The sequence below is a fragment of the Pseudorca crassidens genome, chromosome 5 (genome assembly GCF_039906515.1).
Source record: "Pseudorca crassidens isolate mPseCra1 chromosome 5, mPseCra1.hap1, whole genome shotgun sequence".
NCBI lineage: Eukaryota > Metazoa > Chordata > Mammalia > Artiodactyla > Delphinidae > Pseudorca > Pseudorca crassidens.
Genome location: NC_090300.1, coordinates 110,008,012 through 110,030,386, shown reverse-complemented (window position 1 = coordinate 110,030,386; position 22,375 = coordinate 110,008,012). Strand labels below are relative to the sequence as shown.

Genomic DNA, 22,375 nt, shown 5'->3' with positions numbered 1-22,375 from the left:
GATAACTGAGTACTGAACCTATATTCTAAAACCTCTGATGTATTTTTTTCTCTGATGTTAGGAACAATGAAGTAAAACTTAAGAAATATATGTAAGAAATATACAAGAAGATTTTGCAGTATTTTCTTCTATAAAATTGGCAAACAGTGTTTACTGTGAAGCCAATAAGGGCATTTGGTATGATCTCCATCATACCACTTTTTTTTCCAGCATGCTTTCAAGTTTCCCTAAGTTACACATGCTATTTGGGAAAGAGAAACATAGGCAAATTTAGTAGCATAATTGGAAATGAATGGGTCATCACGTGTGGTTGTAATATAAAATATTTTAGGAGTAAAGCAAGTAAAGCATAATGGTTTAGATCTGTTGCTCTCAAACTTTAGTGCACATCAGAATCACTCAGTAGTGACTCCTGAGTGGGCCCAAGGATTTTTATTTCTAACAAGTGACAAGGTGATGTTAATACTTTTGAATCAGGGAGCATACTTTGAGAACTACTAGTTTAGAGGTCCATGAGTTGCTAATTTTACTTCTGAATTAAAGTTAGTTACAGAATGTAAAAAATTTTATTGCTTATAATTAGTAGAACAAGATGTTCAATTTTAGCCTAATGTTAAAATCCTATGAGTGAAAGGATAATTGAATATAAACTTAAAGGGTATATTGAGAACAGATTTATTACAATGGAGTCTGCAGTTCATATGACTGTATAACAGAGTGCCTGCTCAGAGCCCTAAAGATGAAAGCACTGTTGATATTGGCATAAGACCAAGACACTCCTAAGAGCAATAACTAAAGCAACAATCAGTGCTTGTTGATATGTTATAGTAACATATCAACAATACACCCCAAATGGAGACTAGAGGAGCAAAGCAACACCATGTGACAAAGTTAAAGGAGATGCTGTGTAAGAAGAGACAAAAGAAAGGTTTTTGAAGTCTCTATTTGAAGAGTGACTACAAATGGTCATGAATTGGTACATAGATCAAGGGTATCCAGCTGAAGTGGATAGGGGGAGTTAAAAGTCCACCTCCAATCCTTGCACCCAGATACCTGACATTGAGGTAGGGGTGCAGTTTTAACTGCACAAAATCATCATTTGTCCAAATGGTACATCTTTTTCTATTTCATCTCCCTACTTCAAGAGTCTATGTTTTATTTTATTATTTTTTATTTTATTTTTTAATGAAGCACAGCCAATTTTATTCAAAGTCTCCAAAATTTATATTTAACATGTTAATTGTTTCTATAATGTTTCATCTTTGTAAAATGGTTTTATTTCACCTTTCTTTTATAGATTTTTCATTTTTTCTGTACAGTTCTTCAGTAGAAGCCAGAGTCCTGAGTTATACAGTTAGGAACCTCTGACCTACTATTCTGGTTTTCTTCTCAATATTCATGGCCAACACCTGGCTTTTAAATGAAAAGCTTTTGGTCTTTTCAATCACTTGCTGAAAGGGTGAGACTGCATTGTTACCCATAAGCACATGACATAATTTAGAATCAATCTTGGCATCCAGTCTTGTATTTCTAATCAAATTTACAACCCACCTTTCAGCTTCTTCTGGAGACATGTTCAGTTTATCTGCCAACATGTTAATGCTGATACACTGATGGATGGACAAAAAGTCTTAAATATGAAGAGACAGACATTTTTAATGAAGTCCTCAAGACAAGCCACCAAGAAAAAATCATTCACTAGCACTGATTCACATTCCCTCAGCTTTTTCTGAGCCCCATCAAAGTGAAAGTTAACATATAAGCATTCAACAAACTCTGTAATTGGATCTTTACATGTGTAAGACTCCTGTTGAATAACTTGGACCAGATATTTTAGCACCTGTGGCGTTTTCAAACATCTTTCTTTGTTATGACTGTTGTGGTCAAACAGTGGAGAATATGTGGACACATCGTCTGAATTGCATTAAGATACTGAGGATGATAAAGGAAGAGATCGATAACATTATCACGCCCTTGGGGTTATTGAAGAAAACAAACAGAGACTAATGAATGAGCCGTGTTCGCTGCTGAAGAGACTGAAGTGGAGAACTCACAGAATTGTATCTATGGTCTCTTTTAGCCATGTAAGGTCTTCCATGGCTGCATCCCAATTCTGCATTAAGATTTCAGAAACCAGTTTTCCCCAGAATGAACTCAAAGCATTTCTATCCGTTGCTGGAACCAACACTCTAAAGAAGTAAAGATATTCAGCAGCTCAAGAGTAATTTCCACATTTATATAGGAATTTTGCATACGAAGAGTGTCTCTAAACATTCCTGCCTAAAACCATGCTTGTCTGCCGGGTAGTCAAATCGCATCTGACCATCCCTGTCTGACTGCATTTGCTTTGTAGTTTCTGGATCTTCAAACATCTTCACAATTGGTTCTGTTTCTGCCTGAAGCTGTTTCAGTTGTACAGCAACAGTGGTTCTTTTTTCTCTCAAAGCATGAGGAATATCATCAGAACAAAGGTTTTGGTATACATACATAGCAAAGGCTACCGTGTTGTTATCACTAAGAAGATCCAATTTCCCTTGTAATGATTGTTTTTCATTATATATCTCCTTTACAGAAAGAAACTCAAGCAATGAAAAGACTAGATGCCGATCCAAAAAGTGTGCAATGTGAATAGTCAAGTCCTACTCCACCTTCTTGCCAAGGAAAAGTAAAGTGTAGGAGTCTATGTTTTAAATTTAAACCCAGTAAGCCAAGGAATTTAGGACAATTTGTTAGTTCCTGAAATATGGAAAGAAAGCAACCACAATTAATGCTGGTGCTGTAGTATTGGGTTGGCCAAAAAGTTCCTTCAGATTTTAAGTTAAAAATAAGACACATTTTTCATTTTCACTAAGAACTTTATTGAACAACTTATTCACCCTTTTGTTCCACTACCTTCTGCTATTTTCCAGGCAACTTCATAATTCCATCTCCCCAAAACTTTTTATTTTTTTGAGCAAAGAACTGTTCCAGGTGCCTTTTATAGTCATCCAGGGAATTGAATTTTTTTCCATTAAGAGAATTTTGTAAAGACCGAAATCAATGGAAATCTGAAAGTGCAATATCTGGTGAATACAGCAGATGAATCAGAACTTCCCAGCCAAACTGTAACAGTTTTTGCCTGGTCTTCAAAGAAACATGTAGTCCTGTGCTATCCTGATGGAAGATTATGCATTTTCTTTTGACTACTTCCGGACGTGTTTTGTCGAGTGCTGCTTTCAGTCAGTCTAACTGGGAGCAGTACTTGCTGGAATTAATCGTTTGGTTTTCCAGAAGGAGCTCATAATAGAGGACTCCCTTCCAACCCCACCATATACACAACATCACTTTCTTTGGATGAAGACGGCCTTTGGTGTGGTTGGTGGTGGTTCACTTCATTGCCCCACAATCTCTTCCGTTCCACATTATTGTGCACTATCCACTTCTCATCACCCATCACAATTTGTTTTAAAAACAGAATGTTTTCCTTACGTGTAAGTGGAGAATTGTATGCGGAAATATAGTCAAGAGTTTTTTTGCTTAACTTATGTGGAACCCAAACATCAAAGTGATTAACATAATCAAGCTGGTGCAAATGATTTTCAGCTCTTGATTTGGATATTTTGAGTATGTCGGCTATCTCCCACGTGTATAAGGTTGATTGCTCTCAGTTATTGTCTCGATTTGATCACTATCAAACTTCAACTGGTCTACCCGACCGTGGAGCATCATCCAGTGAGATATCTCCAGCACAAAACTTCACAAACCACTTTTGACATGTTCAATCAGTCACAGCACCTTCACCATACACTGCATAAATCTTTTTTTTGCGTTTCAGTTGCATTCTTACCTTTCTTGAAATAATAAAGCATAATATTCTGAAAATGTTGCTTTTTTCTTCCATCTTCAATATTAAAATGGCTACACAAAAATTCACCAATTTTGATAAGTTTTTTTTTAATGCACGCTGATATGATAGCTGTCACAATACAATCTAACAAAATTGTTTCTAATGAAGTTAGACAACTAAGCACTACTAGAGCCATCTTATGGAAAAAACAAATGAACTTTATGCCCAACCCAATAACTTTATGGTTACATGAACTTAACTAAGTGGTCTAACTCCTCTAGGCTACAGTTCCCTAAAACATGAATTGAAGTTGTTGGAATGAGTAATCTCAAATGCTCTTTCATCTCTGAAGTCTAATAATCCTATGTTTAAAATAAAGTAAGAGAGCATATGAATAAAAAAGATCATGAGCATTGACACCAGGCAGATCTGGGTTCAAACCCACATTCAGAAAACTTCCTTGCTGAATGGCTTTGGATGCATCATTTAATCTCTCTGAGATTCAGTTGACTTATCTGCAAAATAGGGAAAACAATTCTTGCTTCATAAGAACAAGTAAAACTAAAGAATAATGAGTTCCAATATAAATATTCAATATTTTCTTAAAATCATTGAAGAAAAAAATTCTCCCATTATATTTCTGTCCTTGGTAAGATGAAAAATCACATAGAATGAAAAATCACACCTACCCCCATATCAAATCTCCCCTCTCCCAATACTGCAAGGTTTAAATACAATAGTTATTTAAAAAAAAAAAAAAAGATTGGAAAGAAGGAAGGAAGAGGTAGAAAGACATGGAGAAAAGAAAAGAGAAAGGGCTGTGGGGAAAAAAAGAAATATATTTTTTAATTCCAGAAGAGAACTCTTTCTCCTTAACCCAAAATGATTAAGTTAAATCATGACAGTACAGAGATATATAGAACATATGGAAAGTTACATACTACAAAAATTAAATTGTCAACAGCTATATATAAAAGGTATGACTACAAAAGGAATAAACATAAGCACTATAAGAAATATTTAACAGGTAAATACTACTTAAAATAGTTTTGGAAGTCCTAGCCAGAGCAAGTAGGCAAGAAAAATAAAGGCATCTAAATTGGAAAGGAAGAAGTAAAACTGTCACTCTTTGCATATGACATAATATTATATGTAGAAAACCCTAAAGTCTCTACAAAAAAACTGTTAAAACTAATAAATGAATTCAGTAAAGTTGGAGGATACAAAATCAATATAAAAAATCTACTGTATTTCTATGCACTAACAACAAACTCTCAGAAAGAGAAATTAAGAAAATCATTCCCTTTATAATTGCATCAAAAAGAATAAAATAAAAAAATATAAAAAAATAAAAAGAATAAAATACTCAGGGATAAATTTAACCAAGGTGAAAAACCTGTATTCTGAAAACTATAAGACACAGATTAAAGAAATTAAAGAAGGCACAAATAAATGGAAATATATTCCATGCTCATGTATTGGAAGAATTAATATTGTTAAAATGTGCATACTACACAAAGCAATATACAGACTCAGTGAAATCCCTATCAAAATTCCAATGGCATTTTTTCCACAGAAATAAAAGATCCTAAAATCTGTGTGGAACCACGAAAGACCCCAAGTAGACAAAGCAATCTTGAGAAAGAAGAACAAAGCTGGAGGCATCATACTCCCTGACTTCAAACTATATCATCACACACTCCCTGACTTCAAACTATATTGCAAAGCTATAGTCATCGAAACAATATGGAACTGGCCTAAAAAAAGAGACATAGATCAATAGAACAAATAGGTAGTTCTCAAATAAACTCAATGTATATGGTCAATTAATTTATGACAAAGGAGCCAAGAATATACAATGAGGAAAGGACAGGCTCATCAATAAATTGTGTTGGAAAAACTGGACAGCAACATGCAACAGAATGAAACTGGACCACTGTGTTACACCATACACAAAAATTAACTCAAATGGATTAAAGACTTGAATATGAGACCTGAAACCAGAAAAGTCCTAGAAGAAAACATAGGAGGTAATTTCCTTGGCATAGTTTTTGTGATTTTTTTTTTTTTTTTTTTGGATTTGAAACCAAAAGCAAGGGCAACAAAAACAATAACAAAAGTGGGACTACATTAAACTAAAAAACTTCTATACTGCAAAGGAAATCATCAACAAAATGAAAAGACAACCTACTAAATGGGAGAAAATATTTTCAAATCATATATCTAATGAGGGGTTAATATCCAAAATATACGAAGAACTCATACAACTCATTAGCAAAAACAATTCAATTTAAAACTGGGCACAGGGCCTGAATAGACATTTGTCCAAAGAAGACATACAGATGGCCTACATGTACATGAAAATGTGCTCAGTGTCATTAATCATCAGGAAATGCAAATTGAAACCACAATATCACCTCACACCTGTTAGAATAGTATTATCAAAACGACAAAAGGTAAAAAATGCTAGCGAGGATGTGGAGAAAAAGGAACACTTATATACTGTTTGTGCGAATGTAAATTGGTGCAGCCACTATAGAGTATGTAAGTCCCTCAAAAAATTAAAAATACAACTAACATATGATCCCGCAATTCCACTTCTGGGTATTTACCTAAAGAAAGCAGAAACACTAACTCAAAAAGATATATGCACCCTCATGTTCATTGCAGCATTAGGTACAATAACCAAGATACAGAAACAACCTAATTGTCCATCAATGAATGAAAGGATAAAGAAGATGTGGTGCATATTTGTATACACTGGACTATTATTCAGCAAAAAAAAAAAAGAATAAAATCTTTCCATTTGTGACAATATAGGTTCACCCTGAGCATATTATACTAAGTGAAATAAGTCAGACAAAAAATGACAAATACTGTATGGTCTCACTTATATGTGGAATCGAAAATAAAAAATAAAAAGAAGCTCATGGATACAGAGAACAGCAGATTGGTGGTTGCAAATGGATGAAAGGAGTCAAAAGGTACAAACTTCCACTTATGAAATAAATAAGCCATAGGGATGTAATGCACAGCATGGTGACTATAGTTAATAATACTATCTTGCATATTTGAAAGTTAAGAGAGTAGATCTTAAAAGTTCTCATCACAAGAAAAAAAATTATGAAGCTGTGTATGATAACAGATCCTTCCTAGATTTACTGTAGTGATTATTTCTCAATATGTACAAATATCAAATCATTATGCTATGTGCCTGAAACTAATATCATGTTGTATATCAATTATCTCTTTATAAAATAAATTGTCAACAGCTGTATATGAAAAATATGACCACAAAAAATGTATGGAAGCACTATGAGAAATATTTAACAAGTACCTATAAAAGAGAAGATCAGTTATTAAGATGGAAAATTCTCAAGAGTGTTTTTAAAGGATGGTAAGTGGTATACTATTTTCTAGAAATGCTGGAAACATTGTTGCCATAGAGGCTCCAACCAAATTTTGTTTGAATCTTGATTCCAACACTGTGCTCCAGTAATGTGACTTTGGGCCACAGCCTTGATACCAACACCTATCAAATGTAGATTATACTACCTACTTGTCTAATGAATCTGTTGCTTACTAGCCTGGTGGTCACATAACAAAATCAATTTAAATGCTCCCAGTCAGTTTCTGATCTATTTCTAAGTTTTATCTCTTCTGCGAATTAAATGAGATAATGCATTTAAAGTACTTGCACATAGTAGTCATTCAATAAATAATTAATATAAAGATTAGCATAAAAGTTCCAGTAACATGCAGTTAAAGATATATACATGTGGATACCATCGTTTCAATTATTTTAACACCCTAGGATTTTTAGCTCTGTCAAATGAATCTAAAATATTTATGGTTTCTTCAAAAACTGATAAAGGTTAAATGAAGATGAATTAATTTTCTAAAGATTCTATTACTTTTCATGGGACAAAGGAAAAACATGGCTACCTTAAGTTTCACATTTTCCATGGAAGTCAAGTCATAGCACTACCATATCTGAATGTTGGTCAATGTATCCAAATATCTAAACATAATAACACAAGCAGTACTTGCCTAAAACACAAATAAGTCCACTATTTATGTGTAGGCTCTGAACATTGGTTTTTAGAAATCTCAAGAATATGATAATATCTCAAAAAATATCCTTTTATCTTCTTAGTATCTGAAATTCCAAAATTTAGTGCTTCTTTAAGTTTAAAGCTATGATCCCTCTTATATTCAAATACTCCTGAGAAACATCCTTTTTAATGTAATTATTGGTCCTTCATACTTATTCTCATCTATAATCATGATTTTTGACCAATTGCTTCCCCTGACACAGCCAGCCTCATAGTCTAGGTGACTTTTCCACTCCTCTTTGGCTGTGTACTTACAGTCCAACATAAGCCCATTTGAAATGATTAAACAGCAGTGATACTGCTCACGCTTCGAACTAAATGTCTTTATTTTTATGTTTTATTATATTTTATAAGTAAATACGTAGGTATATTTTACAGATCTTAAAAAATGCAAGTCAAAGAAAATCAGTATCATATTTCACTCAGAGATATCCTATGCAAATAGCATCAAAGAACTCATACCCTGCTGTTTTCATATATCAGAAGTATTTTCCCTGATGATTAAGTATTTTTATAAGTAACTGTTCTAATGAATGTATAATATGCATTCACACACTTGTGCTATAATTGTTTTCAACAACCCTGATTGCTAATGCTAATTTTTCTGCATGACAATAAATATATTTATAAATAAACACGTGAGAACCTACGTATTACTTTAGCTTCCTAAGAGGGGAATTCCTGATCCAAAGTTAATAAATCATCTACTTTTGCTAAGTACTTTATTTGCTTTCCTGAAAGATCATAGAAGTTAACTTTAAATAAGATCACTGTCTAAATCCTTCCAGTAACACTTAATTTTAGTTTAATGGAAAAATAACAAATTCATGTTCATTGCAGAAAATTTAGAAGATACAGGGAAAAATAAAAAGTTCTGAGAAATTTTACCATTTACAATGAATAGTTGTTCTTGTTTTCACCAGAGCTTTTCCGTGCATATTACACACATATTTTTTAAAGGACAATACAGAATATACAGTTCTGAGCTCTACTTTCTTTTTCTCTTTACATGGTATCATAAGCATTTTCTAATGTTCAATTATCTTGTTTTCTTCTTTATCCCAGTAGTCACCACTGTCTACACTGTTACCTTAATCAGAAACTCAGAGCAATCACTCCAGACACAACTTTCTCTCCTTTTCCAACATCAACAGCTTAAGCCCTCACATATCCTCTCCTAGAATAACTCATGTGAGCTTCAACTTCCCTCCAACCATATTTCACTGTTTCTCTCACTTGTGCTATTGCAGGTACCCCTTACCAGGTCTTTCTACCTCCAACCCAGCCATCTTGTATCCCATAATCCATGATGCTAGAGAATCTTCTTTCTAATATTGAGACAAAATCCTGTTATCCCAATGATTACAATGATTCGTTTAAGATAAAACCCTGGTTTTTCAGTGTAACATCGTTCTCATTCACTTCTTTAGCTTCCTTCATCTCTTGACATTGTCCCAGTTATAACTTGCCCTCAGGAAATGCCAACCCACTTGTTCTTCCTTGATTGTGTGTTGCTCTCCATGAGTATGTAAATTCCCTATTAAAAGTCTCCTGTAGAGACTATGGAGGCCCACAATACCTATATTTAAGTCCTGGCTGTGCCTGCTGTTGACCTGCTGTTGACCTTGGGCAATTCACTTAACTTGTAGTTACTTCAGTTTTCTCACTTGTAAAATTAGGTTAGTAACAGTGCTTACCCATGGGATAGTGATGAGGATTGAATGAGTTCATATTTGTAAGGAGCTTGGAACAGTAACCCACACAAGTAAGTGATGTAAATGTCTCTTAAATTGAGGCTTTCACGTTGCCTGTTATAATGCTTAGCTTATACACCCTGCTTAACTTTGAGATCGCTCCAAAAGCATTTTTATGAAACTAGACTGAGATGCCTGCCTCTACTCTTTGACCTTTGTCCTATCACTCTGCACACAGTGTTGAAATCGTGACTCCCAAAATGGTCAGTTGTCTGAGAGAAGAGGTTGTCTTTCCTCTCTTCATTGCCAAAATCTAGCACAAAGCTTAAGAAAGGCCCTGTTGGTTGTGGGCCATCAGTATCTGTTTTGCAAATGAACTGGCAATTTTGATTAAGGTCTTGTTCACTACTTGTTCTTTTCATGTGCACTGTGTTTTCAAGACCCTAGTTTAAATTTAAGAAAATAGTTAAAGGACCAATCCTTACAATAGATTACAAGCATGCAATCTAATTTTAAAAAGAGACCAAGTCAGAATCCACTTTTATCTGGCATTTTACTATATTATTTTCATGCAGAAAGCAAGTAGCACATGCCACATAATACTTTAAAGATTAGCAACCCACCAGTCATATTTACTAAGATTAAAATTTGTAGCAATCAGAACTAAGCATGATAAGAAGACATGAAATAGACCCTACTTTTAAAGGTGCTTGGGGTGCTCTTGAGTTTCAGAGTATACATCCACAAGATTATTTAAGAATACTTAAAGACCTGTGACAGGCTATAATTCAGAGGATAAGCAAACTAGAACAATGTATTATCCATAAGTATAAAGAATACATAAATGGAACCAGTAGGACAGAATCATTCAGCTCAACAATGAAATGACTTTTAATTCAGATTATAAAGTCAGACAATTGTACAAGGATTTGAAGAGAGGTTAAAAATAGCTATGAGAGATGAATAGCACACTTAGTCATGAAAGTAGAAATAAAACAGATGAACTGAAAATAAGATTTTTGGAGGATGTAAAGCAGTTGGCAAATTCTCTCTGTCTGACATTCTATGAGGAAATGAAATAGGTGAGTATGCTACAAAGCCTGGAATTCTCTTTCCATACAAGTCTTTAAGGAAAGATGAGTAAGATAAAACCACTTTGTAAATGAAGATGTTGCAAATATATAGATATTCTTGTAACACCACTAATGTTATTATGAAGTTTATAACAACAATACTAATAGTAATAATAACATAGTAATAGTATAACAAAGGATATAATGGTGAAAATTACCATTATATTAATAGAATAGGGAAAGCAGTATATAAGGACAAATATAAATATTCTAGATTATGTTATTTACATACTTGAAAAACTGAATACCTGAGTATCTAACATGAACTATACCAAAGAACATGCTATTACTTTCCTAATAAAAAGAAAGAGCTTCAAAGGCAAACAAATAATTTTCCAAAGTCTTTTGGTCTCCAAGTCACTCTTACACAAGAGGAATTTGATGAGTTAAGTGTAAATGAATAAGAAACATGTGGATTACATTTTCTTTAAAAATACACAAGGGTTTAAAAATAAAGGAGAAAAAGTGTTTGGCACAATGCATTTTCCGTAAAGCCAAACCAAAAACATTTGAGACAACTTTAGATTGTAGTATGACCTTCAGCATTGTTGTGTTTGTCTATTAACCTAAAAATAAACACTATTTTTCAGTAGGAGAACTGAAGCCATAAAATATACACCAAGGTATGGATATGAATGAATAACTTCTTAAGGATTTTATTGATTTTTTTTTTAATAATCTCCCATCCAGAGATGTTGAAGCAAATGCCCACCACATGTGTCATACTCTGTGTCTATTCCATTATTTCTTCATAATGTTTCTGGTTCATGTATTAGAGGAGACAACATCTGAATATGTGTAAAAAAAAAAATGTCAACCTTCCCCTAGTGGTAAGATTGACTTAACCTCAACTTATACTCTTCAAATAGTTCCTGTGTATTCTCAATTTGCATCATTTTTAATACTTTGGTCCATGCTTTACTCCAATTACTGCCTATGTATTTGTTGGAAACACATTGTCTATGATGACACTCTTTTCCTGTAAATAGGCAAGAATTGTACTGAAACTTGAAGAGCTGGGTTATTTTGAGATTTACTGGTGGGTAAGTCAAGACTGTGGAACACACCATTATGCCAGGCAATGTCCAACTTCACAGCCTGCAACAAATGGAGAGAACAATTAAGCAAGAACACCAAAAAAAGTTGGTGTTTTTATTTTTGTTGTTTGCTGCAGTCTCACCTGGTGTTTCTATTCAAGCATGCATGGCACTTCAGTGATTTGGGATCGCTGCTTTGTTCTTCTTGAATTATTGATATGGTAATGATCATTTTGTTATTCCTCAAATTCCCCCAATCATCATGCAATACTTCATCAACTTTATTCCTTTTATGCCAAGCACAAAGTTTTGTCAGTTATTAATTTGTACCTTTCCTCAAAGTCATCCTTCCTTTTTTCTTTCCATGGCCAGCTTCCCAAAGGAGACACTTATCTCTCTACCTCTAACCTGCAGTTACAAAAAAGAAGAAATCATCAGTCTCCCTTCCACTTCAAGTATGAACCCATAGCCTGATGACAGGAACTTGGGGTTTGGGCACTTATTCTGCATTTCTGGGCTGCTTTGCTGATACTGGTTATTCTATCACTTTTCTACTTAATAATCTTTGAAAACACCCCATTGCTCAAAAGCTAAACTCCTAGCCCAGAATACTAGAGAGCAGTATTTACTCAGTAAATATTTGTTGAAAGAATGAAAGTATTCCTCTCATTTATAGCTGTCTAAAATCTATCCCCAAACCACCTCTTACTACATTTTGAAGCACAAAACTCTGTGGTAGGCAGAATGGCTCTCCAAAGATATCCATCCCCTAATCATTGGAACCTATGGATATGTTATGCTACATAGTAAAAGAAGGTTTGTAGATATAAATTAAGGTTACAGACTTTAAAATAGGGAGTATAATATGGATTATCCAGGCATGTTCAATATAATCACGTGAGCACTTAAAGGTAGAGAATCTTTTGTGACTGGAGGCAGAAAAAAATGTGGCAGAAGGGAAAGCAAGATATATGTGACAGAAGGGAAAATCAGAGAGATTCCAAGCAGGAGCCCATTTGATGTGCCCTTCCTGACTCTGAGATGCAGGGACCCACAGGGAAGGACCTAAGAGCCACTAGATGCTAATGACAGCCCCCAGCAGACAGCCAGCAAGAAAATGTGGACCTCAGTCCTAGAATCACAAAGAACTGGATTCTTCCAAAAACTTGAATGAGTTTGGAAGAAAATTCTTCCAGGGCCTCTTGATAAAAGCCCAATTGAACAACATCTTTATTCCAGAGCAGAGAAGAGAAACAGAGCAGAGTAAATAGCCAAGCAAACAGAACTGTAGGATAATAAATTTGTGTTATTTTAAGCTAAGTTTTTGTAATTGGTTACAGAAGCTATAGAAAACTAATACACTCTCAAATAAGTCGTCCTTGAGTTATACCCACGTGTGTCATTGCCTTCACCTCTGATTGGCACACTACTTATGACAGTAACACTCCTTTTATATCAATTCCCAACCCAACTCTAACTCACAGAAACTTCTTTAAAAAAATTGCACTGAGTCCCTCCCAGCAAAATATTTTAATTAGTTAAAGGTTTATAAAAGAAAATACTTAGGAGAATTTCTTTGGTTTAATTAAAAGAACAGTATACCTTTTGGATTACTTGATACTATATATGACTTTCTCTTTTGATTTATAACTATAGGCATTTAAGAAAAAAAATTTAAGCCAGTGCTTAGCAAACCTAAATATGCATGTATAATATCTAGAGATTCTATTAAAATGCAGATTCAGTACGTCTGGGGTAGGACTGGAGATTCTTCATTTCTTGTGAGCTTTAATTATATTCTGTCACTTATTTTTTTGTGTGACCTTGGGTAAATTATTTCAGAATCTGAACCTAAATTTTCTCATCTGTAAAATGGATATAATAAGTAAAAATGTGATCACGAATATAAGGGAAATGCTGCTTCTTGTGCCCTATGACACAACCCCTTAGCCTACTGTAATCTAAGCTGCATTTTTCATAGACAGAGCTCATCACACTTATCACATCCCATATGAAACTATAGCCATATTTTTCCACTTTTCTGTTATAGCAACTCAGGAAGTATCAGCAAAGCAGCCCAGAAATTCAGAGAGTGAATGCCCTTGGATGAATCCATCCATCAGTGGAGCTAGGGATTAGTAATCAAGGTCCCAGGCTCTGCTTCTTCATTCAACAAGTACATTCAACACAGTTCTTTAGAGAGAATGAAGCCCACAGTGGGATTAAGTGCCAGTTGTTAACAGTGAGAACAAATAGCTTCCTTTCCTGTGTCACTTTCCTCATCTCTTCATTTCTGTTTCTGGGTATCACCTTCTAAATAAGCTACATTTTAATAAGTCCTTGTCTTAAGTTCTGCTTTTAGCACGGCGATCACTCATACTTTCACCTGTTTTAGAATGGGATGACCAGCAGCAGAGAGAGAGAAAACATTGGCTTATGGTGTAGCTTCAATATTGAACTATGTGGGGACAATGGCAATTTTAAAGACCATGGAATAAGCCGAATTTTCAATTTGTTTGTGTGTTTGTTTGTTTTTTTGTTTATATTGGAAACCTTGCAGAAAGAGAATGACAGTCTGAAGTTATCCACCTATGAATTCAGGGAATGCTGGGAAAGCCAAAGGGCCTTCATGGAAAATTTTCAAAACTTTTGTTTCCTACAACTAGCGGTAACCTTTCCTGAAATTCAAGCACAGGATTTAATAGTAAATGTAGAAAAACTGCAAAGGAGACAATATTTGGCCTCAGTGTCTTCTAGGCTAAAGTTATGGTGAAGATACAGAGTAAGCAGGAGCCTGAGATCTGGAATGGTGATAGCTGTTGTACCCAAGAAGGCATGCATTAGTGAGAAGAACACTAGTATCTTTGAGAAGTTCATTGTGGCTGTCCTCTGTAAGACAGAATTAGCAGGAGGATATGATGCCATGAGAGATAGGGCCCTCGTGTCAATGAAGATGACACGGTTCCCGAATAGCAAAGACCAGATGGTGGCACATAGCCATCAGGAGCAAAGTCAGTATAATTACTATAAAGCACAGCAATACTAATATGAAAAACAAGGGGCCCTTAAATTACGGGGTTCTTTGACAATTATAAGACACTGTGATATGTCTAGGAGTGAAATAAATGAGCAGCAAGCAAGGGTGATGCTGGATATGAATAAAAAACCTCAAGAGAAAATAAACCAAGGCTTCTATTAGCTTCTGCAATGAAAAATCACTATTCCTTGCCCAGTTTCCAGATCTGAGCTAACCTCACACACAGGGCCTGGTGACCCAAAGGGAGATAAATTCTCTTGAGGAAAGACTCTGTCATGCCACCAAAAGCATGTATAATAAATGTTTCGCCAATCTCTCCTTGAAAGAACCTATGGCCTTAAAGTAACTGCATATTGAGGAGGAAGAATACCCACGATCTATCGTCAGGTGTTGAAAACTGAGCCTTACTTGATACTGAAATTAAAGTGACCGTAATCCCTAATATTATTGCAAGGCAGTAAATGGATTTCTGGCCTAAACCTATCTTGCAATGGATCCAATCATTTCATGGACTTGCCCTATGTCATTTTGGTTCCGGTCCTGACTGTGACCAAATTAATGCATTTTTCCATCTCTCAGTTTACCCCCCCTGCAATGGGATGATAATAGGAGTAGCTAATGACAGGGCTATTGGAGAACTGAGTGACTTAATACATAGGAGATCTTAAAACAATTTGTTACACGCTAACAACACAATAAGTTTTATTTTTTTTTTGTTTTGTTTTCCTTCATTCAGCAACTGTTTGTTGAGCACCTGCTATATGCAGTCACTGACCAGGTACTAGAACTATAAAGATGACTGTCATGGTCTCTGCCTTCAAGACGCTGAGAAACTGGGAAGAAATGAATACAAGATGGAAAAGAGAGTACAACAGGATAAATGAATATATTTCCCTGGAGCAGTCTTTTCAGATGAGATGATATTTTAACTAGCTCTTGAAGGTTAAGTAAGAGCATTCTGGGAAGTTGTTGCTGCTGCTACTGCTGATAATGATGATAATAAATAGTAATTAATAATACAATCTTTAGTTAGTGGGTAACATTTACTTGACCCTCAAGATAGGCCAATTTGTAATATCAATATGTATTATTTTGCTTAATCTTTATGAGTTTGGTTTCATTTTTTGTTTGTTTCTTTATTGAGGTATAGTTGATTTACAATGTTGTGTTAGTTTCAGGTATACAGCAAAGTGATTCAGTATATATATATATATATATATATATATATATATATATATATATATTCTTTTTCCACTATACATTATTACAAGGTATAGAATAGAGTTTCCTGTACTGTAGAGTAAGACCTTGTTGTTTATCTATTTTTTATGTTGTAGTGTGTATCTGTTAGCCCTAAGCTCTTCATTTACCCTCCCCCTTCCCCTTTGATAACCATAAATTTGTTTTCTATGACGGACCTAGAGATTACCATACTAAGTATAGTAAGTCAGACAGAGAAAGACAAATATCACATGATATCACATGATCACTTATATGTAGAATCTTAAAAAATGAAACAAATGAAATTATATACAAAACAGAAACAGCTTCATTTTTATCTTTAGCCTTGAATTTAGGAATCTGAGGCAGAGAAAGATTCTGACATTTTCCCAAGGTCACTGGGAGAGTTAATGGCAGAGCTGCAGAGCAAGCTGGGGCAGAAAGGCATTTTAAGCAGTGAGATAAACAGTGGAGAGCACGCTTAATTATGAAAAAGCAAGGCTTGATGTTGAAGGAGAAAAAATTCAGAGTGGCTTGAGTACTCAGTGTTCAAGGTGTTAAAGATGGTGGAAAATGGTGAAGAATCCTGAATATTTTGCTAAAAGCTTGAGCGTAACACAGAAGGACCCAGTAGGAAAGGAGAAGCTTGTGGAAGTTTATGAGGAGAAAAACAAGAGTAATGCTACACTTTACAAAGAAATTTACATCCATCATACATCATCTCACTTAATTCTTTCAACAACCTGTGATCTATGTAACAATATTTTTGTTTGGAAAAAAAAAAAAGGAAGCATACATTTAGAGACTTCAGTTATTTTCCTAAGGATTTAAGGATGACAACTCTGGAAGCGGTATACTTGAGTCACATCTTAATTGGAGGGAAGGGTTAGAGGGAGGATATGGTAAAGTCAAATGTGACTGTGGTTTCTGGAGTAGGGCACTGAGTTAGAAATGACACCATTAAATGAGATTTACAAGAGCGTGTGAGGGTTACAGGAGGACATAAGGAATTCAGGTTTTGCAAAAAGACTTCGTACAGATTATCAGACTTCCTGGTAACAGAAGCTTTTAGATGAGCCGTTGAAATATACATCTAAGTTCTAAAGAGACGATAGATAAAAATGGCAAAAAAAGGTAATTATTTGAAAAGTATTAATGAACTTTATGCCTTTACTTTTCTGCATATATAACCATCATGCCTACTGACCCGAGGTCCAGGGCTATAGGCATCAGTCACTGGGGGAATGAGAAAATTAAAGTCTGTTTCAGAAGCAATGTAAAGAGAAAAAGAGATGATGACAGAGTACCAATAATATTTTACAATAAGACAGTGATTTTAAATCCCAACACTGTAGAGAAAAATAAAGATTAGCTTGATTTCTTTAGTTTCTATTAATATATGAAGGGCTAAACTAGGTGTTTTCCAGTAGAGAAAGCAGCCACATTCCCCTGAAGGCAAGATGGAAAGAAAGGTGACAATGTGATAAGTGAAATAATACTTCACCCTGACCTTGAAGAAACGTCAGGAAATGGAGGTGGGGGAGAGAAGGAGATTGCCTTGTGACTCAATATTCCCTCTCTGTGGTTGATCTGGAGGTGAGGAAAGTCTATTAGACAATTTGAGGAGAGTACCAAATTCAGGGACTTGTGACTCACTCCCTCCTTTGAGATCATTTGGGTGGACACAGGACACTCTGCAAACTGTGTTAACGTGAGGTACCCTAGTCTGATCAAGAAGGTGGAGCAAGGACTTCCCTGGTGGCACAGTGGTTAAGAATCCGCCTGCCAATGCAGGGGACACAGTTTCAATCCCTGGTTTGCAAAGATCCCACATGCCGCGGAGCAGCTAACCCCATGCGCCACAACTACTGAGCCTGTGCTCTAGAGCCCACGAGCCACAACTACTGAGCCCACATGCCTAGAGCCCATGCTCCACAACAAGAGAAGCCACTGCAATGAGAAGCACTTGCACCACAACGGAGAGTAGCCCCCACTCGCTGCAACTAGAGAAAGCCAGCACGCAACAACAAAGACCCAGCACAGCCAAAAATAAATAAATGAAATAAATTAATTTAAAAAAAAAGGAAGGTGGAGCAGCATGGTAAGAGACATGGTTGACACTCTCTTGGTCCTGCCATAGTTCTATAGAGGAGGGACCACGTTGGAAGTCACCAGGTCTGTGAGTAACCCTACTGTAGTGGGATGAGTTAACTTGGGTCAAGACCAGACAGATGCATGGAGGAGAATTGCATGTCTCTGCCAAATGAAACTGAGGGTCAGCTGAATTAACCAGGTGGGAAATGCCTATGCTCCTGGAAGGACAGTCACAACTCTAAGTTCAAAATCGCAAACTTTAGTTTCAGGGGCATGTAGGAGGCCTAACTACAAAGTAGATAAGACTGATGGCAAAGATATCAGTTAGTGCATGTGCAGTAAACAGAGGGAGGCTGAACCAAAATAAGACAAAACTAAGAGCCACCATGAAGATATATGAATGACATGCCCCTTCCTCTATCCTGAAAATTCAACTTCTTAGCAAGTGAAGTAAGAGAAGGCGAAAAATAGCTGAACCCAGTTTCTATCTGTTGTCATTGCTCTTTGTGCCTATTTTTATCTTCTACATTTTTGTGTGTGCCTTTTGTGGTTTTAATTGAGATTTTATATGACTCCATTTTGTCTCCTTTCTTTGCATATCAGTGATACTTCCAAGACCACTTTCTTACTTTGTTTTCAATTTTGCATTTTTAAATTGAAATATAGTTGATTTACAATATGAGTTTCTGCTGTACAGCATAGTGATCTCATATTTTTATAGATTATACTCCATTTAAAGTCATTATAAAATGTTGGGTATATTTCCTGTGTTGTAAACTACATCCAAGTCCACTTTCAATTAATGCTTCATGGGTAGTGTGAGTACTTTAAAATAACAAAATAATCCTAATTCCTTCCCCTTATCCTTTGTATTACTATCATCGTTCATTTCACTTATATATAAGCATACATAACAAATATACATAAGATACATACATAAGCACAATTAAAACTTTTTTCTATTTTTAATTTGAAAAAAAAATTGTTAGAACAATGAAGACTAAGAAAAAAATATTTTACCTTCACTTATTCCCTTTCTTTATATAAATCTGAGTATCTACATTATTTTCCTTTTCTTAAAAGAGGTTGTGTTTTTTTAATATTTGTTGTGAAGCAGGTCTAGTGGCAAGAAATTTCCTCAATTATTGCTTGTCTAAGAAAGTTTCTATTTCTCTTTCACTTTTGAAGGATAATGTTACAGCATACAGAATTCTCACATGTTTTTTTTTTTTTCCTCTCAATACTTGAAATATGTTGTTCCACTCTCTTCTTACTTGAATGCTTTCTAAGGAGAAGTTGGATGTAATTTTTATCTTTATTCCTCTGTAGATATGGTGTTTTTCCCCCTCTGGCTTCTTCCAGGATTTTTCCTTTCTCTTCGATTTTCTGTATTTTAAAAACATTACCCCAAGGTGTACTTTGTTTGTTTGTTTTTGTTTTTATCCTGCTTGTTGTTTTCTGAGCTTCTTGGAACTGTGGTTTGGTGTTTGACATTACTCTGGGGAAATTCTCAGTCATTATTGTTTCAGATATTTCTTCTGTTCCTTTCTCTCTTTTCCACCTTCTGGGGTTTACTATATGTGTATGTCACACCCTTTTGTTTTCTTACAGTCCTTGGATATTCTTTTCTGTTTTTCTTGGTCTTTGTTCTCTTTCCTTTTTAGTTTTTGAGGATTCTATTGATGTATCCTTCAGGTTCGTTCATATTACAGCATTTTTTATCTCTAGCATTTCTTTTTTATTCTTTCTTAGGATTTCCATCTCTGCTTACATTGCTTGTCTGTTCTTGCAGGCTGTCTACTTTATCCATTAGAGCCCTTGGCATATCAACCACAGATTTTTTAATTCCTAGTCTGATAATTCCAACATCCCTGCCATGCCTGGTTCTGATACCTGTTCTGTTGCTTCAAATTGTGTCTTTTCCTTTAGTGTGCCTAGAAATTTTTCTTGAGAGCTGAACAATGGCAATACTGAGTAAAAGGAGCTGTTGTAAATAAGCCTTTATTGATGTGGTGGTGAAGTAAAGAGGGAGGGAAACTTTTTATAGTCCTATGATTAGATCTCAGTCTTTCAGTGACCCTATGCCTCTGGACTGTACTTCACAGGTTATTTCTCCCCACTTAGTTGAGAAAAGATGCTAAAGTGGGCTTGAGTTAACTACAGTCATACCTTGGTATCTGTGGGGGTTGGTTCCAGGACCTGCCGCAGATACCAAAATTCCAGGACGCTCAAGTCCAATAGTCAGCCCTTAGTATCCATGGCTCTTAATCTGCAGATTCAACCAGCCAGGGATCATGTAGTATTTATTCAAAAAACTTCATCTATAAGTGAACCCAGGCAGTTCAGACCCATGTTGTTCAAGGGTCAATTGTATTTCCCTTCTGCCACATGGAAGGCTAGAGTAGGCTAGAGTTGGGTATTTCCTTTCCTCATGTCATTTAGCCTCTGATAAAACCCCAGAAGTCTAGGGTCTGGTTAACTAGTTTCTCCTGATGACAAGCCTTGTTAAAAGAAACAGAGTAAGTTTGGGATTGACATGTACACACTGATATATTTAAAATAGACAACAAACAGGGACCTAGTGTATAGCACAGGGAACGCTGTTCAACATTCTATAATAACTAAATGGGGAAAGAATTTGAAAAAGAATAGATACATGTATATGTATAACAGAATCACTTTGCTGTACACCTGAAACTAACACATTATTAATCCACTATGCTCCAATATAAAATAAAAATTAAAATTAAAAAAAGAGTATAGTTATCCCCTGCTTTTTGGAAGTCTGCTTTACACCACTTCACTTTTATGAAAGACCTACCTTAGTACCTGCTTTCACTAACCAAAAGAAATCTGAAGAGTATCTTGGCATTTATGAAAAAATGTAAAAAACAAAATTAGCATTGCATGTTTGTTCTGCAGTGAGTCATTATAGAGGCAGCGTGCACCCAGAGCAATAAGGGTGGCCCCACCAAGCTCCTTCCCCAGGAATTACACTCAGCATCAAGCCACCAAGGCTTTGAACTGTGCCTGTGAGCATCTGTGCTTTAGCTCGATTTACTTTATGCATCCACTGGCAAAATGTATCCTAAGGTAATTGCTTCTTCGCTTTACACCATTTCAGTTTATGAAAGATTTCATGAACTCCCTTACTTTGAAAAAGTGAGGGAAACCTGTACTCTTGGGTATTTCATAATAGTTCCTTTTCCACCTCCCCCTGTGGGAAGCCTGAGGGGATTTTTCTCACACATTTACTGTGAGAATCTGGTCAAGCTCCTGGAAGTAAATCTCACAATAATGTGGAGGGACCCCTATGACTGAGTCCCTCTAGAATTTTTAACTCTCAGATTTGTCCACGCAAAGCCTCCAGAAATGTATCAAGTACAGTTTAGGTTTCTCTACCCCAGCACTGGTTCCTGCAGCAGTTTCTGCTGGTGAGTCTCTGCTCCTATAAGCCAAGACTCCCTGTATTTTCCTGACTGTCTCTCCAGTCTTGGGGGCAGCAGTTTGCCCTGTGGGCATTCCTCTCTCAGGATGAGTTGTTGAGTTTTTCATCCTGTCCAGCTTTTTACTTGTTGTTAGAACTGAATGATGACTTCCAATCTTCTTCCACACAGAACTGGAAACCAGAAGTCCACCCATGTTCTTTTTCAGTGTGCTAGTAGGCCTCAGAGAAAGAGGCATCACTGTATTTGTGCATGCATGCTGGTGGATGATAGAAAAAAGAACATCAGAACAACAAAGCATTCTTCAGGCTCTCCAAAATGAGAAGGTAATTTGAATGTATTATAGCAAGAGAGCCTTCTTGCTGGGAATTGGAATCCCTCCCCTAGCTGCAAGAGATCTCTGGCCATCCATGAGCATAAAGAGAAAGAAACCCTGGGGCAGTAGCCCCAGAGACTTGCAGTAGAGTCAGTGCTGTCCTCCTTGGCCATTCATAAGCTTTCACAGACTCAGCACCAAACTGAAGTGCTGAGGGTAGAGAATAAGGGATCTCAGGATTTGTTTGGAGAGAAATGTCTATTTGAAATACATATACTAATAACATCTGATAGAAATGTGATCAAAAAAATCTGATATGGTTATGACTCAAACCACTTTAAATATACCTTCTATGGAAGAAGTATGTTGCAAAAAATCTATATTGGGCCTTTAAGATGGAGGAAATGCCAAAAGAATGTGTATATTTCTTAGGGGGTCAGATAATGGGGGACTACA

The 22,375-nt window shown here is 35.7% G+C and overlaps 1 pseudogene; it reads right to left on the bottom strand.

Annotated features, from left to right (window-relative positions):
• Positions 1–1,323: 1,323 nt before the first annotated feature.
• Positions 1,324–21,799, bottom strand: LOC137224313 (eukaryotic translation initiation factor 3 subunit E pseudogene; annotated as a pseudogene).
• Positions 21,800–22,375: the final 576 nt, after the last annotated feature.